General features: G+C 39.3%; 1 long non-coding RNA gene across 1 annotated transcript in view; it reads left to right on the top strand.

Annotated features, from left to right (window-relative positions):
• The window catches only part of LOC309505757, a 42177-nt gene that overhangs the window by 4392 nt on the left and 14411 nt on the right, over positions 1-23374 (top strand). The window lies entirely within an intron of this gene.

The following is a 23374-nucleotide window of genomic DNA, read 5'->3' on the forward strand; positions in this document are numbered from 1 at the left end:
CACTGTTCTGATGACGCAAGAGTTGCAACTATGGCAGCTGAGAAGGCTCATTCTTTGTGTTCTTTGTGAAGAATTTTCTGAGCCTGATGAAGTCGGTATAAATATGTGTTTAATACTACAAAATATGCTTGATGTTACAGTTACTGCACTTGCCGCCCAGAACAAAAGAGAACATCCCAATCGAGTGAAGGGATTGCTGAAACTGAAATGGAAGCACACATCTTACCTAATTCAGACTAAAACACATCTATTTAGCCTCACATACTGACTTTATTTGTAGGTCATACTGTTTTAATACCCTGTATTTTCTTTCTCATTTTTAGGAAAAGCACTTAATTACCATTGTTTATTTCTATACCTGTCATACACTTGCAATGAAGCTAAAAATATAAACTACTACATCATTATGTTGATATCCTATTTTACAATAAAACTTACGACAAACATGTCTTCTAATCTCCTCAGTTGTTGCGTATACCGAGCTGCATCGAACACATTTGTAAATTACTTTCCTTGAACCCATTGTGCGAGTTCACTCTAAAGCCGCCTTTCCACTGCGCACGACATTCGCATTCGATTGTCGCATTTCGCCCCCTGGTGTCAGTCGCACGGAAATTTGAAATTGGTCGTGATGCAACCGTTACCCTCGGCTATTCACAATGGTAAACACAAAACAAATGACCCTCAATACATCTTATATATTAAAAACAGTCGATTTTATAGAGCTAATCAATATAAATATTGATTTAATATGATACAAATATTTTTTTCAGCCATAATTATTAATAACCGTCATTTTGCAGGAATAGGGTTTACATTAAAGTATTAAAATATTGGTAATTCTAGCTTCGCGCTCATAGTTTTGATTAGAAAACAACAACATGTTTATTAGATCCTATACCAACTAAACTACTGAAAGAAGTGTTACCTGTAGTGGAAGATCCTCTCCTCAATATTATTAACTCGTCTTTATCTCTAGGTCATGTTCCAAGAACATTTAAACTGGCAGTTATAAAACCTCTCATTAAGAAACCACAATTAGATCATAATAATCTAGCAAATTATAGACCCATTTCAAATCTTCCATTTATGTCTAAAATATTAGAAAAAGTGGTGTCCGCTCAACTGGGCTCTTTCTTGCAACAAAATGAGATCTATGAAAAGTTTCAGTCTGGATTCAGACCGCATCATAGCACTGAAACTGCGCTCGTTAAAATCACAAATGATTTACTTTTAGCTTCTGACCAAGGCTGTATCTCAATACTAGTTTTACTTGATCTTAGTGCTGCGTTCGATACTATAGATCACACAATACTCTTAGATCGACTACAAAATTATACTGGTGTTCAAGGACAAGCACTAAGCTGGTTCAAATCATACCTATCTGACCGCTACCATTTTGTCTATTTAAATGGAGAAAAATCAATCATAACTCCAGTAAACTATGGAGTGCCGCAGGGATCTGTATTAGGCCCTCTGTTATTTTCAATATATATGATGCCACTTGGAAATATTATAAGGAAACATGGAATTAGTTTCCATTGTTATGCTGATGACACTCAAATATATATTTCATCACGGCCGGATGAAAACGCAAAATTTTCCAAATTGACAGAGTGTGTTAAAGATATAAAAGATTGGATGACCCGTAATTTTCTTTTATTAAATCCAGACAAGACAGAGGTAATACTTATCGGTTCAAAAAACCGCCCACAAAACCTCGCACAATACAACTTTAACATCATAGGATGTCCTGTTACTTTATCCTCTACAGTAAAAGACCTGGGTGTTATACTCGATTGCAACCTGTCTTTTGAAAATCATATTTCATATGTTACAAAAACAGCATTTTTCCACCTTAGAAACATTGCTAAGCTACGTAATATGCTATCAGTTTCTGATGCAGAAAAGTTAGTTCATGCATTCATGACCTCGAGACTAGATTACTGTAATGCTTTACTAGCTGGTTGTCCTGCATCCTCAATAAACAAGCTACAGTTAGTCCAAAATGCCGCCGCTAGAGTTCTTACTAGATCAAGAAAATATGTTCATATAACACCGATTTTATCATCACTGCATTGGTTACCTATAAAGTTCCGTATTAATTATAAGGTATTGCTACTGACTTATAAAGCCCTAAACGGCTTAGCTCCAGTCTATTTAACGGATCTTTTATCACCCTATAATCCATCGCGCTCTTTAAGATCACTAAATTCAAGGCTTTTGGTCATACCTAGGATATCCAGAACCACCAAAGGAGGGAGAGCATTCTCACATTTGGCTCCAAAACTCTGGAATAGTCTTCCTGATACTGTTCGTTGCTCAGACTCGCTCTCCCAGTTTAAAACTAGATTAAAGTCGCATCTCTTCAGCCAGGCATTCATATAATCCTACAGTTCAAACTACAATCCGGCCTCTAGCTCATAAATGCCAGAGGAGAACTGGCCCCCGACTGAGCCTGGGTTCTCCCAAGGTTTTTTTTTTTCTCCATTAGGTCACCTGATGGAGTTTTAGGACACCATTAGGTCACTTGATGAAGTTTTTCGGTTCCTTGCCACTGTTGCCTTTGGCTTGCTCAGTTGGGGATATTTTGGGGATATTTAATTTAATTTTATCAATCAATAAATTCCTCTTGAAACAAACTTTGTTGTATTATTTTAATTTAATACTGTGAAGCTGCTTTGATACAATCTGTATTGTGAAAAGCGCTATACAAATAAACTTGACTTGACTTGACTTAATGTGAGACCATCACAGAGTGATTTAATTAAAACCTACAATTAACATCCAATAATGTTTACATAATAATATTTTTTGTAAATCATGAATAACATTTTCTTTGAATCTGGTGTGCTAATTCAGGTTGATGTGGCACAAAAAAATTTATAGATAATCACCAGCAAAAGATGACATGACCAGGGGCCCGTTCTTCGTACGTTGCTTAAAACATCCGAGATCAAATTACACATCCAAGATGATATCATCGTGCTAATCATGATCTGGCTAACTAGGTTCTTCGAACACACCTGCCGGATATGATTAGTATAGCTGGATTGAGTTATCTGAGATAATTGCGCGTTCATGCGCTGGGTTAAAAGGGGATATGTATCGATAGTAGAAACATTGATCAGCAACGCTGCTATTGGCTGCTCAGCGTGGCCAAAGAGCGCGCTCAGTTTTTCTCCTCAGCAGAGCAAGAACTAATAGTCAAAGTTTATTCGGAATTTTAATGTTTAATCAAAACGCCAGGGAACACCTCAAAGTCTGCAAAAGCCAGGAGAGAGGGCTGGCAAAAAGTAGCAGACAATTTAAATCCGTTAGAAGTGGCCATGTTAGATGTTTTTATCACTTATAAGCCTATATATTTGTATTTTAATAATTGCATAATTACTTTGTTCATTGTAATGTCAGAGTCACCACACTAGAACATGGGAACAAATAAAAGTAACGTACAAAAATATTCTACATAATGGTAATTTTTTTATTATATTATAGTCTCTTTTATAAAGGCACTGTTAAATAAATGGTTGTCTGTTTATAAAAGCAAAAAAATAATAAAAAAGATCTTAGTAGCCGACACTGTAAAATAATTTTTGCTGCATTAAATTAAGGCCGTATAGTCATTTCAACTGGTAAATCTTGAGTAATGATGAATTGCTTTGACTTGTGAAAGTGAAAACTGATAAACTTATGTTAATGTAAAAAATATTTTGCCATGAGTTATTGATCACATTTTTCCCGAGTGTAGTTCATTGTAATGACATTGTGTTTTCCACTTTTGTGCACTTTTACATAATACACCAACACTTGTTCTGTTCCCAAGAAAGTGGTGTCTGAAATATGTGCAGTAAGTGGACATTTTCTAACTTTCCAAAGGAAAGAAAGTATAAGACTTTGTAATGTCCATTTGTTTCCATTGCACTGGACAGTGAATAAACCCTCTCAGATAACTGTCATATGGAGGAACTAGCCTACCTGCAAGTGCATAAATAACTATACTTAATTTATACTTGTATTGTCCTGGTCAAGACGTTAAACTGACCCGATGGGGACTAGATGGATAGCCTACCAGAAGATCTTAGATCAATATGGTTATGGGGACTGAACTAGTGTAACTATCGAAGTGTTATTGGGACGCAGCAATAACACTTTGACCTCAAAAGGCAAGTAAGGGGTTTAACCGCAGAAAGGCTTTTGAGGAAAGGGTAAGGCAATTACAAGGAGACCTTGGAAAGGCGAACCCACTGCTTTTCTGCGCATGAGGTGTCGTGTCCCTACGCAGTCAAACCTGGAAAAAGGAAAACCCACATAGTAAATTATATGAATCCACAACCAAATCAAAACTATACTGGCTCGGCCGTCGCCCAGGTAATCAAGGACCGCGGTGGTTGGTCAACCAATCTGCCAGCCACTGACAAGTATGCTAAGACTGGAAAATCCAAGAAGAACAAATATTTCTCCGTAGCCACCCACAACGTGAGAACGCTGAACGCTACAACAAAAGAAACCGACGTATGGATTATGCACAAAGTAGAAAGAATGATAGCACACTGCGAGAGGCGAAACATCGATATTGTTGCCATCCAAGAGCACTGTCTCAAAACATCTGACACGGTGGGCTACATTCACTACAAGCTAAATCATAGCTGGACCCTGGCACATTCAAATTCATCTGATAAATGTCATGGAGTCGCGATTTTGTACAACAACTCAATAGCTCAACTAATTGGCTCAATCACAGTTAAATCAGAACGTTTGTTAGCGATACATCTTAAAGGGAACCCAAAGGCATGCTTAGTCTCAGTATACGCCCCAACAGATGATGCCAACGACGACGGGAAAGATGCATTTTACAACGATCTCACTGAACTCATCGAGACTATTCCCCCACACACCATAACCGTCCTTGCAGGTGACTTTAATGCAAGAATCGGGAGAGACAGTCATATCTCAAATCCAAGAGTTGTCGGCAACCACTGCTATCATTCAGAATCAAATGACAATGGATTGTGTGAAATGTTTCTTGGTTTCCAAACAGACCGACCAGACTACGTACTTACAAAAGTCCAAAAAGCGATTTTTTCCAGCTAGACCACATTTAATTCAGCACAAAGTGCTGGACTTCTGTCAAAAACTGTCGTGCATACAATACCTGCAACGTCGGTTCTGACCATAAAATTGTGTGCGTCAAGTTCGAGCTCTCCTTACCAAAATCGAAAATTAAACCGGACAAGAGATGTGCTTTCAATGTTGAAAAACTGAAAGACCCAGAATTGAAAAACACATTCAATGTGGAGGTTCGGAATCGATTTGAAGTACTCTTCGATGAAATAGCATGCTTAGACCCAACGGAATCCATAAAACAACGAACCAACGCATTAGACTCTGCTCTTATCGGAGCCTGTGAGAAAATTCTGGAGAAAAGGCCGAAATCCAAACAACCAAGCTGGATTAGCCCCAACACCATCAAGCTAATCAACGAAGAAGGAGATCTCAAGGCAAGATACAAGCGCACACACAATTTAAAAGACAAAGAAGAATGGCGTGAAAAGCAAAAAGAGGTTTCAAAAGCATTCGATATGGACAACGAGGCACATATCAACTCTAAACTCGATGCCCTAGAGCGAGCAGTCAACAAACACGAACATCACAAAGTTTGGAAATTTATCCATGACATCAGTGAAAAGCCCAAAGATGCCTCCTCTAGCAAAATCAGAATGCTCAATGGCGACATCCCAAGTTCAAGTGAAGATTTTTTAAAAGAATGGGCCAACTACTTCTCAACACTCCTGAACAACAAGAGTTCCAAAATCAATCCGAATAACCGCCCACTTCCAACACCGGACATCCCAGGTATAAAATTGAGTAAAATAACAAGAGCAGAAATTGACGACGCCATCACTACACTCAACCGTAACAAAGCACCCGGTCCAGATTATGCCATGACAGCTGAAGTACTAAAAGACGGAGGTGAATTCGTGGTAAATCAACTTCACAACATCTGTCAGTTGGTCTACGAACATCTCACAGCACCAACACAATGGACATCAAGCTTGATAAAACCAATACCGAAGAAAGGTAACCCACAGCTCATGACCAACTATTGAGGAATCAGCCTAATGTCCATAGCAGCCAAAGTCTACAACAGAGTAATTCTCAATCGCATAAGAGGCCCGGTCGACAAACTGCTCAGAAGCAACCAAGCAGGTTTCAGAACAGGCCAGGGATGTGCTCAACAGATCCACATCCTCCGTAGGATCATGGATGGAGCGCGCACACAAGACATCCCAATGTATACTACCTTTATCGACTTCAAGAAAGCGTTTGACTCAATTGACCGAGAGATGATGTTTGCCATCCTACGTCATTACGGAATTCCATCGGAAATTGTAAACGCAATCAGAATCATGTATGACAAGTCGACAAGCCAAGTATATGTTGGAGGAGAGCGTTCGAAGTCCTTTGCAATCACAACAGGAGTCCTACAGGGAGACGTCCTCGCACCGTACCTATTCATAATTGTCATCGACTATTTCGGTTACCTAACACACAAGGGTACCCGAGCACGATCGGAAAACGCACGGCCACAACGATCTTGTGCCAAAAAGAGAAAAGAGATAACAACCGAACGAAAACTCAATGACCTCGCATTCGCAGACGACATAGTGCTTCTCGAGAACGATTCAACCCGAGCACAACAGCAGCTAATAGTAATGCAGCAAAATGCCTCTACCGTCGGCCTTGAGATAAGCATTGAAAAACCGTTCAAGTCTAATTAAATGATAAATCCCAAGTAAAGACCAATCTGTCAATTGATGGAAAGCCGATTGCAATCGCGGACGAGTTTAAATACTTGGGATCATACATAGTGTCGACCAAAAAAGATGTTAACAACCATATAGCTTTAGCTTGGGTCGCATTTACGAAACTCAAGACCATCTTGAGATCACCCAAGCCGCATGGAAAGTTCAAGATGCGCCTATTCAATGCATCGTGCATATCAGTGCTTCTTTACGGATGCGAATCATGGGAAACAATGAACCAGCGCAGATATATGTTCTTTACAAGTCGGAAGTCGCATCGAACCGGCGGGGTAGACCAAGAATATCATACAGGGACTATGTTTATCGGTACTACGAACATCTAGACCTAGATAAGGAACGACTGCACGAAGAGCTGACCAGCATGTCAAAAGAAAGAGGACTGTGGAGAAATATCGTCGCGCCTAAAAAGCCCGCCCAATGATGATGATGATGATACTTGTATGCTTTATGGCTGCAATATAAGTTGCAGGATTCCACATCTACAGAAAGGCCTACAGAAGAGTCTGCACAGACAGAGGAGACATAGGCCTACAGGTGGGCAGTGTAGAGCCAACTTTTCCTTTTTATTTGTTGCATGAGGCATGTGTCTAATATCTCTTGTTGCAGGCACTTGACCACTGGCTTTTCTTTACAAAGAACAATTTAAATTAAACTCAAGGAACTAAGCATATTTGTCTTTTATTAAACATTTAATGAAAAGTGTTTTTTTTATATATATATTTTTTTTTTATGTTGTGTAATATGGCACATGCAACAATGTCACAGGCCCTGTCAGGTGTGCAAGTTCATTTCATTGTGTGCCCTTGTCCTGGCTAGAGCTGCATTGTAACTGGTTTGGGTCAGGGAATGGGGTCTGCAGGCAGGAACATGTCATAATCACCTATGAAAAAATGCAGTTCTGTTAGGATCAGCATAAGTGTATGTAATACAGTGAGCTTGATATTTAATTGTGGAACTTTCCTTACCACTTTCAAATAATGTGCATAAATGTAAATCTCTGAAAATTCTTAAGTCATGCACAGATCCTGGCCATTTTGCTTTCACATTTGTGATATGGAAGATTTTAGTCAACTGCCTTTTTTTTAATTTGATATAATATTACTAATCTGGAATATTAAGAATCACAATAGTAACTGGGCTGCACATTTACATTGTGAACCCCCTTTTTGTTCACATAATCCCCTTCATTGAGGCCTTGATGGCAGTCTATGGTCTAGTCTATGGTACCAATCACGTTAGTGAAGCCTGAGTGACATATACTGTAATCGGCATGGTCATGATTGCATGATCTTCATAAAAAAAAATTATGATAGCCTAAAAAAAAACTTATAGGGGAGAGCAGGGCACAACCTAACGCTTTTTGACTTTCTCAGTTTGTGTAAATCTACTTATTAAACATTTAATGAAAAGGTTTTTTTTTTTTGGCAATGTTGTGTAATATGGCACATGCAACAATGTCACAGGCACTGTCAGGTGTGCAACCCTCAGACTTTTCCGACACTGAAATCTTCCCTTTAGTTAGCCAAAGTTCATTTCATTGTGTGCCCTTGTCCTGGCTAGAGCTGCATTGTAACTGGTTTGGGTCAGGGAATGGGGTCTGCAGGCAGGAACATGTCATAATCACCTATGAAAAAATGCAGTTCTGTTAGGATCAGCATAAGTGTATGTAATACAGTGAGCTTGATGTTTAATTGTGGAACTTTCCTTACCACTTTCAAATAATGTGCATAAATGTGAATCTCTGAACATTCTTAAGTCATGCACAGATCCTGGCCATTTTGCTTTCACATTTGTGATATGGAAGATTTTAGTCAACTGCCTTTTTTTAATTTGATATAATATTACTAATCTGGAATATTAAGAATCACAATAGTAACTGGGCTGCACATTTACATTGTGAACCCCCTTTCTGTTCACATAATCCCCTTCATTGAAGCCTTGATGGCAGTCTAAGCCTGAGTGACATACTGTAATCGGCATGGTCATGATTGCATGATCTTCATAAAAAATTATGATAGCCTAAAAAAAAACTGCTTTAAAAAAAACTGCTTTACAACATTGGGTCTTAAGTGACTTGGAAATGCCACAAAAAAAACTAAAACTGCCAGGTAAACTCCGAATGACACGACAGACAGCACTTTCCATCAAGTTCTCCGCATCTCCAATAGTGTAAAGGAAAGATAGATATAGGAAAGATATTTCCAATAGTGCAAACAATATTAGGGCAATGCAAACAGTTTGTGCTGTAGTTAAAGCCCGACTCCGACAAGTCGAAAATAAATGTGCGTTTCCAACAAATTAATAATGTAAACGACGATCTCATGAGTCACGAGAAAAAATATATATCTCAGAAAGTGTACTATCGCGACTTCCCGTATCAGCTCCGCTTATGCAGTCTAATCCTGTTAACATGAAATAAGCTGCTCCCGAGCAGGTTTAAGTTTGCGCACCAGTTGCTATGACAGCAAGTCCAGGATGAGCGTCGAAGAACCAAACAATCCAAGATCATGCCAAATCGCCAACAATCAAATCCAGCTAACTGAGTTAGCGACGTACGAAGAACGGGCCCCAGGACTGGCTCCACATTAGGATCATCAGCCAGGAGGTCCTCCATTGATGAGAAAAAGACCCAGCTGCTGGCACCACTCCCAGTCTTCTTCTTACTGTCCACTATTGTTTTGTATCTATTAAGAGAAACCCAGACATAGCAAATGTCTTCAAGTGGTCATACTCCCAAAATAATACAAATGCCAGTATCAAAACAAACCTGTGTTTTAACTGCCTGAACTTATTGTCACATGCCTCTGCTCCAAAGTCATATCCTTTTGCCTGCATTTGTGCAGCTATCTTTTTCCACACTTCTACTTTCTTTAATACAGGAGATTGAAAATCTTCAGCCATTTGCTTTGCCAGAGAAATTAAAAGCAATGTTGCATTGTGCATCCATGGCTTTGAATCTAAAGCACACATTTAAATAGATAAGTCACAGAAAATATATCATTGGAAAAGTTGTGCAAGGAATGAACTTAATGTACCTTTTGGCACGTGTTGGGGGTCTGACACTGATGCCCACTTTGGAGCACAGGCAGGTGATGGTCCAGCAACAGACAAATTAAGTGGTGTAGGATCTGGAGGCAAATGCTGTGGTGCAGGAGCCATCATCTGTGGTGCAGGAGCCATCATCTGTGGTGCAGGAGCCAACTTCTGTGGTGCAGGAGCCAACTTCTGTGGTGCAGGAGCCATCATCTGTGGTGCAGGAGCCAACTTCTGTGGTGCAGGAGCCAACTTCTGTGGTGCAGGAGCCATCATCTGTGGTGCAGGAGCCAACTTCTGTGGTGCAGGAGCCAACTTCTGTGGTGCAGGAGCCATCATCTGTGGTGCAGGAGCCATCATCTGTGGTGCAGGAGCCAACTTCTGTGGTGCAGGAGCTAACTTCTGTGGTGCAGGAGCCAACTTCTGTGGTGCAGGAGCCATCATCTGTGGTGCAGGAGCCATCATCTGTGGTGCAGGAGCCATCATCTGTGGTGCAGGAGCCATCATCTGTGGTGCAGGAGCCATCATCTGTGGTGCAGGAGCCATCATCTGTGGTGCAGGAGCCAACTTCTGTGGGGCAGGAGCCATCATCTGTGGTGCAGGAACCAACTTCTGTGGTGCAGGAGCCATCATCTGTGGTGCAGGAGCTAACTTCTGTGGTGCAGGAGCCATCATCTGTGGTGCAGGAGCCATCATCTGTGGTGCAGGAGCCATCATCTGTGGTGCAGGAACCAACTTCTGTGGTGCAGGAGCCATCATCTGTGGTGCAGGAACCAACTTCTGTGGTGCAGGAGCCATCATCTGTGGTGCAGGAGCCATCATCTGTGGTGCAGGATCCATCATCTGTGGTGCAGGAGCCATCATCTGTGGTGCAGCGGGAATGTGTAGGCCCAGTGGAAGTTGACTAGACCCATTTGATGCACTAGCCTGTCCCAAAGGGATTGCTGAAACTGAAATGGAAGCACACATCTTACCTAATTCAGACTAAAAAACATCTATTTAGCCTCACATACTGACTTTATTTGTAGTTCATACTGTTTTAATACCCTGTATTTTCTTTCTCATTTTTAGGAAAAGCACTTAATTAGCATGTTTATTTCTATACCAAATGTCATACACTTGCAATGAAGCTAAAAATATAAACAACTACATCAGTTATGTTGATATCCTATATTTTTACAATAAAACTTACGACAAACATGTCTTCTAATATCCTCAGTTGTTGCGTATACCGAGCTGCATCGAACACATTTGTAAATTACTTTCCTTGAACCCATTGTGCGAGTTCACTTTAATACCGCGTGCTTTATATACATGTTGCTGCTGATTGGACTGCAGTTCTGACACACCCATATGAAGGTAAAATAGTAGCAAAACTCGAGAACACGTAGATGTGAATTTGAGAACTTGTACAATAAATATTCGTACTTGTACATGAACATTTACACTCACAGCTCCAATGTGAAAACCTGTAAAATAAAAATCTGAAGTTGAATGTTGAAATTTGCACATACAATAGTCACAAACCTGTATTCTGAATCTGAAAATGCAGACAAGTAGACGCAAATGTGTAAAATGCCATTCACAGAAATACAACGACAGACACAAACTTGTAATATATATTTTGCATTTAATCTTACGCAGTACAACCTCAATTAGGCACTTGCAACTTCTCAAATCTGTCACTGCAATTTCAAATTTCGCGCCGTGACTTTTGCTACTCTTTTCACGATATATCAGGTGCAAAACTAACTTATGCACTTGAAACTCAGAGGCGGCGAGAGAGAAAGGGGGGCGGGGCCGGGGGCGGGAGCGGGGGGTTCAAAGGAGCCGTTTTATTGGTTGGCACTAGCCAATGAAATGGGACTTCGATGATGTCACGAAACCCGCGTGCACTGAAACGCTAACATGGCTTTCAATGGCTCTGGTCTTAATGCATTACTGATATTAAAAGAAATAAACGATATTATCAAACTCAGTAAACACAATGCTAATAATGCATACTACAGAAAAGCAGATGAGCACAGAATATGAACGCAACGCGTTTAATTGAGACAGTGGTATTAAAAGACCAAACTCAGGAAACACCATACAAATAAAGCATACAGAAAAGCAATTGAGCACAGAATATGAATGCAACGCGTTTAATTGTACGTTTTCCTCCCATAGAAAACCTAGAAAACGCTTAATGAGGCTTAATGGACCAACAGTTATACAATAAAATTAAAATAAAAAAAAATCCCACATAATTCGTTACATTATTAAATAAAACACAGGCAGCAAGTTTATTTGCACTGAACACACATTTGCTTATATATATATATATATATATATATATATATATATATATATATATAGGCTATTTTTTTTTCCAATATGAAAATGCACCTAAATGAACTGATAAGAATGTAAAATGTATACCTTGAAATGCAATGTAAGTCGCTTTGGAAAAAAACGTCTGCCAAATGCATAAATGTAAATGTAAATGTTTTAAATATTCACCTAGCCTAACTGTTGGACACACAAAAAAAAAAAGATATATATACACGCACGTGTGTGTGTGTGTGTGTGTGTGTGTGTGTGTGTGTGTGTATATATATATATGTGTCATATGTCTTACGTCATATTCTGTGCTCATCTGCTTTTCTGTAGTATGCATTATTAGCATTGCGTTTACTGAGTTTGATAATATCGTTTATTTCTTTTTATATCAGTCTAATGCATTAAGCCATGTTAGCGTTTCAGTGCACGTGGGTTTCGTGACATCATCGAAGTCCCATTTCATTGGTTAGGTGCCAACCAATAAAACGGCTCCTTTGAACCTCCCGCCCCCGCTCCCGCCCCCCTTTCTCTCTCGCCGCCTCTGAGTTTCAAGTGCATAAGTTAGTTTTGCACCTGATATATCGTGAAAAGAGTAGCAAAAGTCACGGCGCGAAATTTGAAATTGCAGTGACAGATTTGAGAAGTTGCAAGTGCCTAATTGAGGTTGTACTGCGTAAGATTAAACGCACAATATATATTACAAGTTTGTGTCTGTCGTTGTATTTCTGTGAATGGCATTTTACACATTTGCGTCTACTTGTCTGCATTTTCAGATTCAGAATACAGGTTTGTGACTATTGTATGCGAGTGCAAATTTCAACATTCAACTTCAGATTTTTATTTTACAGGTTTTCACATTGGAGCTGTGAGTGTAAATGTTCATGTACAAGTACGAATATTTATTGTACAAGTTCTCAAATTCACATCTACGTGTTCTCGAGTTTTGCTACTATTTTACCTTCATACACCCACCAAACAAGAGAAAACGTATCTCAAACCCCGTTGCACACCGGTGCACGCCGCTTCCAGGAAACATGACGTTCAACCCGGAAACCGTAGCAAAACGTTGCGCACCGTTTTGAACTTGAACGTGCCCCAGATAAGCCTAAAACACAGGCACGTTCCAATAACGACTAGGCTGGGTAGCCTTAAGAACAAACAGTGGTGGATAAAGGACCCGAAACTTGAGTAAAAGTATAGATATCTTACCAGAAAATTACTTTGGTAAAAGTTAAAGTTACTGTTTAGAATATTACTTGAGTAAAAGTTTTAAAGTATGTGATATTTATTGTACTTAAGTATGAAAAGTATTTTTTGATATTAAACATATTTAAGTATTGAAAGTAAAAGTACAAGTAAACAAAAAATACAAAAGGAGTAAATAAATTAAAATAGTTCTATACACATTTTGAGCAGCAGGATTGTGTCCAGTTTTGTTTTCTTTGAATAAAACAATGGCTAAATGTTTATTGCAAGTTAAGTAAAAGAAATAATGTAGTTTCCAAATTTGAAAAAAAAATAAAAAAAAATAACTGTTTCATTTGAATGTGGAGAGACTCCAAGCAAAATTGTTCATCTAAAGACATCTAAACACAATGACATATAACTTTAAACAGTAAACAGTAAACATTTGCCTTCCAAAAATCTCTGCTTAATGGAAAGCACACTGAACTGATGTTGAACATCTTTGACAGCTGAATCTGCACCATGGGCTGATCATTTTCTCTAACATGTCAACATGACAGAGCTTTGACTGAAATTTACAACAGCAATAAAATAAAAATATTAAATGTAGATTAAGAAAACATCTCTTCACAACTTAAAGAATTTAAAGAACAAAAAACTATTTTTCCTTCCCTCCCATTCCTTAAGTTATCTGTCTGTCCCTCCCACCTTTCCTTACAGTAAAACCCAGTCATTACTTGAAACTGAAATATTGGCTGTTCATCTTCAACAGAAGTTGCTTTTCAAAATTGCAAGAAATCAGTCTTGTTCTTCTTGGGCTGAAGACTAGTCCTGCAATGCTAAATAGCCTTTCACATGCTGGCAGGTAGAGGGGTGTTCGGCTTCACGGACAGCTTGCACACAGCTGGGAAGGATTTCAACAAGTCCATGTGATCTGCTGAACAGGCCAGGTATCCATCCATTTGTTTGGAGCTGTCGTGAGCTTTAGCCGACTGCAGGGCAGAGAAGAAGTCATCCTCATCAGACGAACTGGACCTTGCATCAGATCGCTGCATCCATGTGCTGTTTGATGTAGTCCATTCCTGAAATAGTGAGGATGAAAATATAAATTATAGGATTAATACAACTTTCTAATATGTCATGACTTAAACCCAGTGTTGTGCAAGTTACTTCCAAACTGTAATACATTATACATTACTTGTTACTGTTATTTAAAAGTAATTCTTTACCTTACAATATTACTGTCTCAGAATTGTAATGCGTTACATTACTCCTGTATTACTTTTGAGTTACTTTAACCAAAATAACTACAGAAGTAGAACTTAACATTCTAAAATGACTAGGGCTGTAAAGATATGCGATATGAAACCACGACACTCAGATTCATGAACCTGTGTCACGGTGCGCGGTGTGAGAAGGCAGAATCACGACACACCCCACAGGTCCAGATCCAAAGCTAACACATCTTTAAATTACTATTAGTATTATTTGAAATTAACATTATAAAATTCGTACCTACACCACAAAACTAGTTGAGAATAAATTCTTTAAAATTGGGCAATTCCAGCGTTATGGACGTGACATTTGCAGTCAAAACTTGAAATATAAATTCTCAGAAAATGCATTTAATACCTAGCCTGGCAAGCCAGACCTACATCAAGATGTTGGGTCTGGCAACTCACCATAGACACAGCTCAATCCGAGGGGCGGAATAAACGGCTGTCTTTCAAATTCCCTCTGCACGCAATAGGACAGCGCTTCAACCAACCAGAGCATTTTCCCAACAGCGGAGCTAGTTGATAGATTCAACTTTTGCCATATCTGGCCGGCAAAACTACGAACACATCTTCCTTTTTTTAAAGAATGACTTAAGTGCTGTTCTATGCTCTTTTCTCAAAGAAAAGTCCTCCAGAGTCGCGGACAAAGCCGATTCGAAAGATGTTCGCCAGCAGCAGCCGTCATTCTTTGTTTTCAAGTGGCAGGTAACCGTCGCAAGTTCACTCTGTCGTCATATGTTAAGCCCGCCCCGCCTACTCTATACACGACGTGATTGGCCTGACCCAATTTAGGTTTTTGCAGCTCGAAAGTCAACGGAGAGTTGCTAGACTGCCCTGGCTGCAAAATACATTTTGCTGCCGCTAGGGTGCGTCTAGATTTCTAGGCTATTTAATACCAATATATTAAAAATGTCTGTTTATATCCATAGGCTACTCCCTTAATAAAGGAGTCCAGACATTAGAAAAATATCAGTCTACACACATGCGTTTTATATTTAATATGAGGGAAATAGACATGCATGCATGCGTGACACAAAAAATCTTTAACTTTTAGGTAGCAAAATATTTTTTTGTAATTATGTGAATTACACTAAGCAAACCAAAAGTTGGCCTAATACTAGGCTACCCACCGGATGAAGAAGGGTCGCCTCTCCACAGAACATAATATATTCATTTTATTTTATTTTTCGTGTTTGCATTTATGAGGAAAAAACGATGTTACGGTCGTGTCAGTTCTCCGTAACGGACGCGACCGCTCTGAAAGCGGCACTAAAAGACTGCTAATGCTTTCACAGAGACCTCAAACAGAAACTACAAAGCCTTTCTTTAAAGTGAATTTCGTTTTGTATTAATTGTATCTTAATTTTAATCAATGTTTCATCTACCAATTGCCTGTATTTAATAAGTAAGAAGTAAATATAGTAGACAAGAGATAACCAGGACACGGAGGCGCTGGCGTCTCATAAATGAACCGAAACTCAGCGTCTACTTGCCTCACAGTCAGACATGTCTACTTTTAAACAGAACAATTCAAAACGAAAGAAAACAGACTGCTCTCTGGTTAGAAAGAAAACACAGAACAAACAGAGTAATGCGCATACGTCCATCCCGCGAATGTACATTAGCCGCTTTTCCACTGGCCAGCGCGAGCACAGAGACCGAAATCATGCCTCGCGGCACTCCTGTAAAACCTGCCCTAAACTCGCCTTTACTGGACTATGTCACACAATACAAATGTACACCAGCAAGAGGGAGATGAATGAAATAAATCGCCATACAAATATATCAGAACTGACATTTAGTCGTTATTTACAAACTTGGACACCACACGCGGCTATTGACTGACCACGGACAGGTAATAACTTACTTGCATTTTTCATTCGTTAATGTCTCGCGGTCTGGCTGTTTTTTTCCCCCGTTTCTTTTTTTTTTGTGAACAATTACATTTTGGGCTAAAAGTGTGTTGTAACGCAAGCGTTACTGAACATGTACCGAGTAAAATATTACTGAAAATTTATTAGTAATGCCTTACACTACTGCGTTACAACAAAAAGTAATAAGTTACTGTAATACATTACTTTTGTAACGCGTTACTCCCAACACTGCTTAAACCTAACTAGTTTGTTTTAATAAGGTCTAAACGTGTTATGTATAAGTGCCTAATTGTTTTGTGATTTTGCCAAAATTACAGTATCAAAATGTACACCTATACAAAAAAAAAAACAAATTCTCACAATTTTCAAGCTGTTTTACCTATTCTGATAACAACATCCTTAGTCCAATTTGTTTAAAATTTTGGAAGGAGAATTGCAGCTACGATCAACTCAGAGTCTCCTAACATGTAGCCAGAACGATTCTTTATTCCCACCAGTAAAGCATCCACCAGAGGCCTGCAGTTCTTCAATGGCAACTTGGCTCGTTCAAGCTTGATGGTCAACAGTTGATTGTTGGAGGTATCCACCCCATCTGGGCATTTGGTTCTGCTTGCACGATGTTGGTTGACTGGGTGACTGGGCTCATAGCAGTAGCATGCTCAATGAGGAATGCAAGTTCAGCTGGATTAAACCTGTAAAACAACACTGTTTTATAACACTATATAAACCATTCATCTATCGAACAACAATTAAAATGGACCAATAATAAGTGGAAGTTCAGATACAGTTAATGTCCTCGGCAGTCTTTGATGATCGGCAGTCTTTGATGATCCTCAGCAGTCTTTGATGATGTCTTTGATTATCCTCGGCAGTCTTTGATGATCCTCGGCAGTCTTTGATGATCCTCAGCAGTCTTTGATGATCCTCGGCGGTCTTTCCACAGCCATGAACAAGGAGTTCCTGATATCATTCAGGGCACTTGCCAACACATTGAATGTGTGTGAACCTCTCAACCGTCTACAGGCTAGGGCTGCTGAGCATCTGGTGAGACTGTCAGGGTCGATACAGTGTGCAGAAACGCCTATAAAGCTCTGTCTTCTCACAGACCAGCAGTCAGTGGTGGTGGCAATGTGATCAACTGCCCTCATGACCTCAGTCACTGCCTTTTTCATTTCTTTGAAGGCATTATCGATCATAGTGCGCAGGGTCAGCCATGACATTATTTTTGTATTTGGCTGTAGTTCCTTCACAAAATTTCTGAAAGGTTCTTGTTCAACCACACAGAAAGGCTGGAGCCCTTGGACCACATACTTTACAACTGCTTTGTTTATGACCGTTTGTGACAGTCCAGTTGCTCACTAATGTGGTCTGTTTGCTGGTGGATGGAGTCTCAGAAGTTCTTTTCCTTTTTGTTGATGTGAGCTCTCCATATTTTTTGAGCTAGTGTACATGCTTTCTCTGAAACAGTGAGAGACGATCATTTTATAAGCATAACAACTTTAGCAACATAATTTAAGAGCTACCCAACAGGAACAACACTCAATAATAAAGTAAGGTTTGCATCACCTAGCCCTAGTTTGTTACTGATGTCATTGTTTCATATTAAACAAGTTCATTAATTTTGATTAATAACATAAACCTACGTCTGAGCCACCATAAAGCCAAAGAACCTATAATCACTGAATTTTGACGAAATTATTTTAAAGCAAAACTCAAAGACATATAGCACTTTTGAAAACGTGCATAAAGCTGAACACTCTTCTGTAATTTTTTACTACCACAAATATCTCCTAATATTTCCAATATTTGAATACAGAAACAATTAGCTCACGATGCTGTTTACATATATGAACTGGCTTAATGTTAACAACAACACTAATGCTGCGGATTCACTGGAGTAACTTACCTCAATGTGTTTCTTGAGGTTAGACGGTGAGTTTTTGAACGCCAATATTTCAGTGTCTTTTGGTAAGCACAAGAGGCACTTCATCCGGTCCAACGGACAAGAACATTTCCCGCAAATAAGGCCACGATTGTTCGTCTTCGTCACAACAAGTAGTATCAGGTGCCGCCGCCACTATTTCTTCTTTCATCGTGAAATCGGTTGCTTGCTAGCATGACATGCTTGGTCTTGCTTGAGTGGAAAGTTAATTTCATTAATTTCATTCATTTCACAGATGATCTAACTTGCAAGCACCAGACCACTGATTCGTCAAACCTGCGCTTGCTTGCAGTCTGTGTTCTTCTGACTTTTTTTGTAGTAAGTAACGAATATGCTTCCGGGAAATGTATCGGAGTAAAAGTATACATTTTATTTAGGAAATGTAGTGGAGTAAAAGTGAAAGTTGACAAAAAATATAAATACTCAAGTAAGTAAAGTACAGATTTCCCAAAAAAATACTTAAGTACTGTAACGAAGTATTATTAAGTTGTTACATTACACCACTGAGAACAAGCATGTTTCCAATAACAACCAGATAGCCTTGAGAACAAGCATGTTTTCAGTAACTAGCCTTTAGAACAAGCATGTTTCAATATCATCTAGGTTAGATAGCCATTAGAGCAAGCATGTTTTCAATACATTATAGCTTTAAGAACGGCATGTTTCCAAGAACAATTAGATAGACCAAGCGTGTCCGATACCCGACAGAATCAACTCTGAACTGATTCAGCTGAAAAGCCACTGTTTACTATATCTTTTAAGAGCTACGCCACAGCAGAAATGATTCCGTTTGCACCATGAATCGTTATTTCCTATCTATCACCGCAAGCTGCTTGAAACTGTGCTGCATGCTATAAAAATAAAGCGACCTGACTTGATAGGTTTAAGTACAGCATGTACAGCAGTTGCCAATGACAACAGATAAGCAACGCACATTGCCAATTTGATCGCATTTAAGCCAAGCACAAGCATTTTAATGAAAACGACTAGATAAGCCTAAGCAACACAGATAATATTAGCAACAGCATGTTGCCAATACCCTGATAGCTTTTAGCAATGAGCATTAAAAAAGGAACTTAGCTTAGCTTCATGAAGATATTCAGAGATGAATGGAGAGTGAATTACGGCCAGCTGTGGCGTGGATGCTTGATCTTCTCCTGATTTCCTTCTTCATGCGGGGAGTGCAGATCTCATTTGAACTTTTTCTTGAGTCAGTCACATTAGTATAACTTCAGCAAGACTTATGTCAATAATGCAGTGATGCGAGAAGCAATGCTAACTCAGGTCACTTTCCAAATCAGGGAGCTTATGATCAATGCAGCGAATTCACGAATTAGAATTCCTCTCGCTAAATTCCCGGTTGCACGATTCCTAGTGAGATGATGCGGTTCTGCCTGCCGAATTTTTCCATCTGATTAGCTCCTGAGAAACGCGATAGCTGCTGATAATACTGAAGGAGCTTATATATGAATACAGTGATAGGCGTCATATTCCTATAGGTAGACGTGGATCAGCTGAGAGTCAGCTGATGCGAGCTTGACTAACATGACCTGGCAGAACTAACGGTATGCTTAATTTCTCATTGTTCTTGGTTCGTTGTCATTAATGTTAATGTGTAGTGTGTATGCAATAAGTTTCTCTGTGTTCATTAAAGTCTCCTTGTATCAATTTATTCTGTGTCACGCGTCTTGATTCTTGCATTGGGATTATACTACACAGCGTTACGTGACAGAGCACCGAAACCCAAGAAAGAATTAAATAAAGCAATGTATATTCCTGCTGTAGTTTGAAGGCATGGAGTGGAGTCCCGCCTATACTCTTCCAGCTGAGGTGTGTTTACTGAGCTCGGTCCCCACAGAATTGTTTGATGTCTCCTTCGTCGCTGATTGTCCCGCCCAGCCCAAAGTCGCCTTTATCGCCTCTGGTTCCACCCAACCACAAGTCTCCTTTTTCACTGATGGTCCCGCCCAGCCTCACATTCCCTCACCCTCTGTCCAGTTCCTCTGCCCTGCCTCCACTGGCTCCCTTCAAGCCCTGGGATCTCCTTCAGTGACTCCGGCCAGCTGCTTGGATCCACATTGGGCTTCCCGTTTTCCAGATTCACCTTGGCTTGACGATCCCCTGGCTCCACTTCGGGCCACCGAGAGCTGGACCCCACCTTGTCCCTCCGGCCTATCTCCAGTGATTGGCATGGTTTAACCCTCTGAGGTCTGAGCTGTTTTCTGGGCCCTGGAGGTGTTCTGACATGCTCTGACATTTGTGCTTATTTCTGTTACTTGTGACATTGTCATGGCTAAAGTCTTATTACACTGTATTTAGCACAAACTCTGCTACAATAATATATCAGCAGCATGTATGTAAAAGTTTGTAGTTTTGAGATAATGACATTTATGCGTGGTTTGTGAAAATACCCAAACAAATTGTCACTGAAATAAGGCCATGAAACCCATACTGATTATTTCTTCACAAGACTTTTGAAAATTGTATCACGTAGCCTAGAATATTTGCTCCAAAACTATGTGAAAATCACCCTGACTGCTCATTCAGATAAGACAATATATTGATTTAAAATTTCTAAGACGTGTTTTGTGTGAAAAAGCCTTATGCGAAGAGGCGTGATCATCTCATGAATATGTAAGCCTTCAACACCTGAGAAAGACAAAGACACTCCCCTAACTGCCCTATTCGGAGCGATCAGGCCCTGTCATTCAGAGCAACCTTGCACAAAGAATGAGGAGATTTAAAAAAGAATGGCTTTTAGATTGTTTGGATTTATTTACAACACAACATAATCCAAAAATACACAACAAATGACAAAAGAGCACATTGAAAACAATGATCCAAAGACAGAGACCTTTGTGCCATTCCTAAAAACATTGTACATACCTTTCATTTCCAAGGTGTTTGATTTTCACTTTACCATGTTCATATACAGAGACTCATGTGAATGTTGAAGTCAGCAGGACTCAGTGGCATCTGGTCCCTGAAAGAAAAGAAAAAAAGTGAACATACTGGTATCAAGAGAAACTAGGCCTGCACGATTTTGGGAATACATTTAAGATTTTTCTGGTTAAATTTGCTTTTTAAAATTCACAGAATACACACACACACACACACAAATGTTTCCAACAATATATAATATAATGAACACCATGTTTGTTGTGCCTTGTAGGCATAAGCTATGTGCAGTACTGCATAAAATAATTATAAAAATAACCTATATAATAGCAGCCTATAAATCTTCCAAAAGATTTCAGTAACAATGCTAGAGAAAAATATATTGATTATCTTATGTTACTTCAAATGTTTCCATTCGTTATGATGATATGAAATGAGATAATAGTAAAAACATAAAGCCTAATGTTTGGTGCATTTTTCCTTTCAAACGTGATCGCGCTCCAAAATATGATACATTCAAACCCACAGCGCGCTCCAAAATATGATACATTCAAACGCGATCCCGCTCCAAAATATGATACATTCAAACCCACAGCGCGCTCCAAAATATGATACATTCAAACCCACAGCGCGCTCCAAAATATGATACATTCAAACGCGATCCCGCTCCAAAATATGATACATTCAAACCCACAGCACGCTCCAAAATATGATACATTCAAACGCGATCCCGCTCCAAAATATGATACATTCAAACCCACAGCGCGCTCCAAAATATGATACATTCAAACGCGATCGCGCGCGCTCCAAAATATGATACATTCAAACGTGATTGCGCGCGCTCCAAAATATTAAACATTATGGTTATACATATCTATGTTTGAGCAGATATCCACAAACAGTATTAAACAGTAAACACGGGTCTAAATAGTATAATATTCACCATATATCTAGCAACAGTTCAACTGCAATGTGAAGTTTATGCAACAATACCATAAACTAATAAGTAATAATTTCTTACCTTACATCTTTCTTGTCTTCAAATCGCGTTCTTCTTCTTCTGAGGTAAATCCAATGTAAGCTCAGACGTGTCTTCCAAACTCGACGAAAAGCAGAGACTTGTGAAGTGTTTTGGTGTTTTGTGTTTGAGGTAACGAGGGCGTTCGCGTTCCATGTGGAGATTTGCATGTGAATCTCTTTTGCGCGAGTGGGCGTGGTCGAATTAAAAGTAATTAGCAAGCGTTTGAGATACTGGACATCCTGTTGGTTTTATACAAATTACTTAAACAGAGAATATTTGTTTACAGTTTGAATCCGATCATTTAAAAGTACACACTTAAATGTGTATAAAGGTATATGGCTCATAAATGTGTGAGAAGGATTCGCTGAGTTTTGTTTCAGTTTATAGACGTGCTCAAGAAAAAAAAGTTCACCGCGACGGAGAGGCAGAACGCACACCCTGTTTATTTTCTTTATTTTACAAAAGCACAATGTTTTGATTTGATTGTAAGTGGACACATACAAAAGTAGAAATATCACAGATTCTTTTTTTATATTTCTTTTTTCTGTATGACCATAAATGACGGAGTAATTTAAGTTTATTGTACTACAATGTGAAGAAAATCCAGCAAAACGCGGGGGCGCGTTTGCCGACCTCAGAGGGTTAACTATTATGTCCTGTTTAGTTCTGTTGATCCCTGTCACTGTTGCCTGAGTTTTTGTTCTTTGTTTGTTACCATGATTACTAATTAAGTTTTACACCTGGGGCCCGTTCTTCGTACGTCGCTAACTCAGTTAACTGGATTTGATTGTTGGTGATTTGGCATGATCTTGGATTGTTTGGTTCTTCGACGCTCATCCTAGACTTACTGTCATAGCAACAGGTGCGCAATCTTAAACCTGCTCGTGAGCAGCTTATTTCATGTTAACAGGATTAGACTGCGGCTTCATAAGCGGAGCTGATATGGGAAGTTGCGATAGTACACTTTCTGAGATATATATTTTTTCTCGTGACTCATG

The sequence above is a fragment of the Leuciscus leuciscus genome (genome assembly GCF_965113295.1).
Source record: "Leuciscus leuciscus genome assembly, chromosome: 9".
NCBI classification, from domain to species: Eukaryota; Metazoa; Chordata; class Actinopteri; order Cypriniformes; family Leuciscidae; genus Leuciscus; species Leuciscus leuciscus.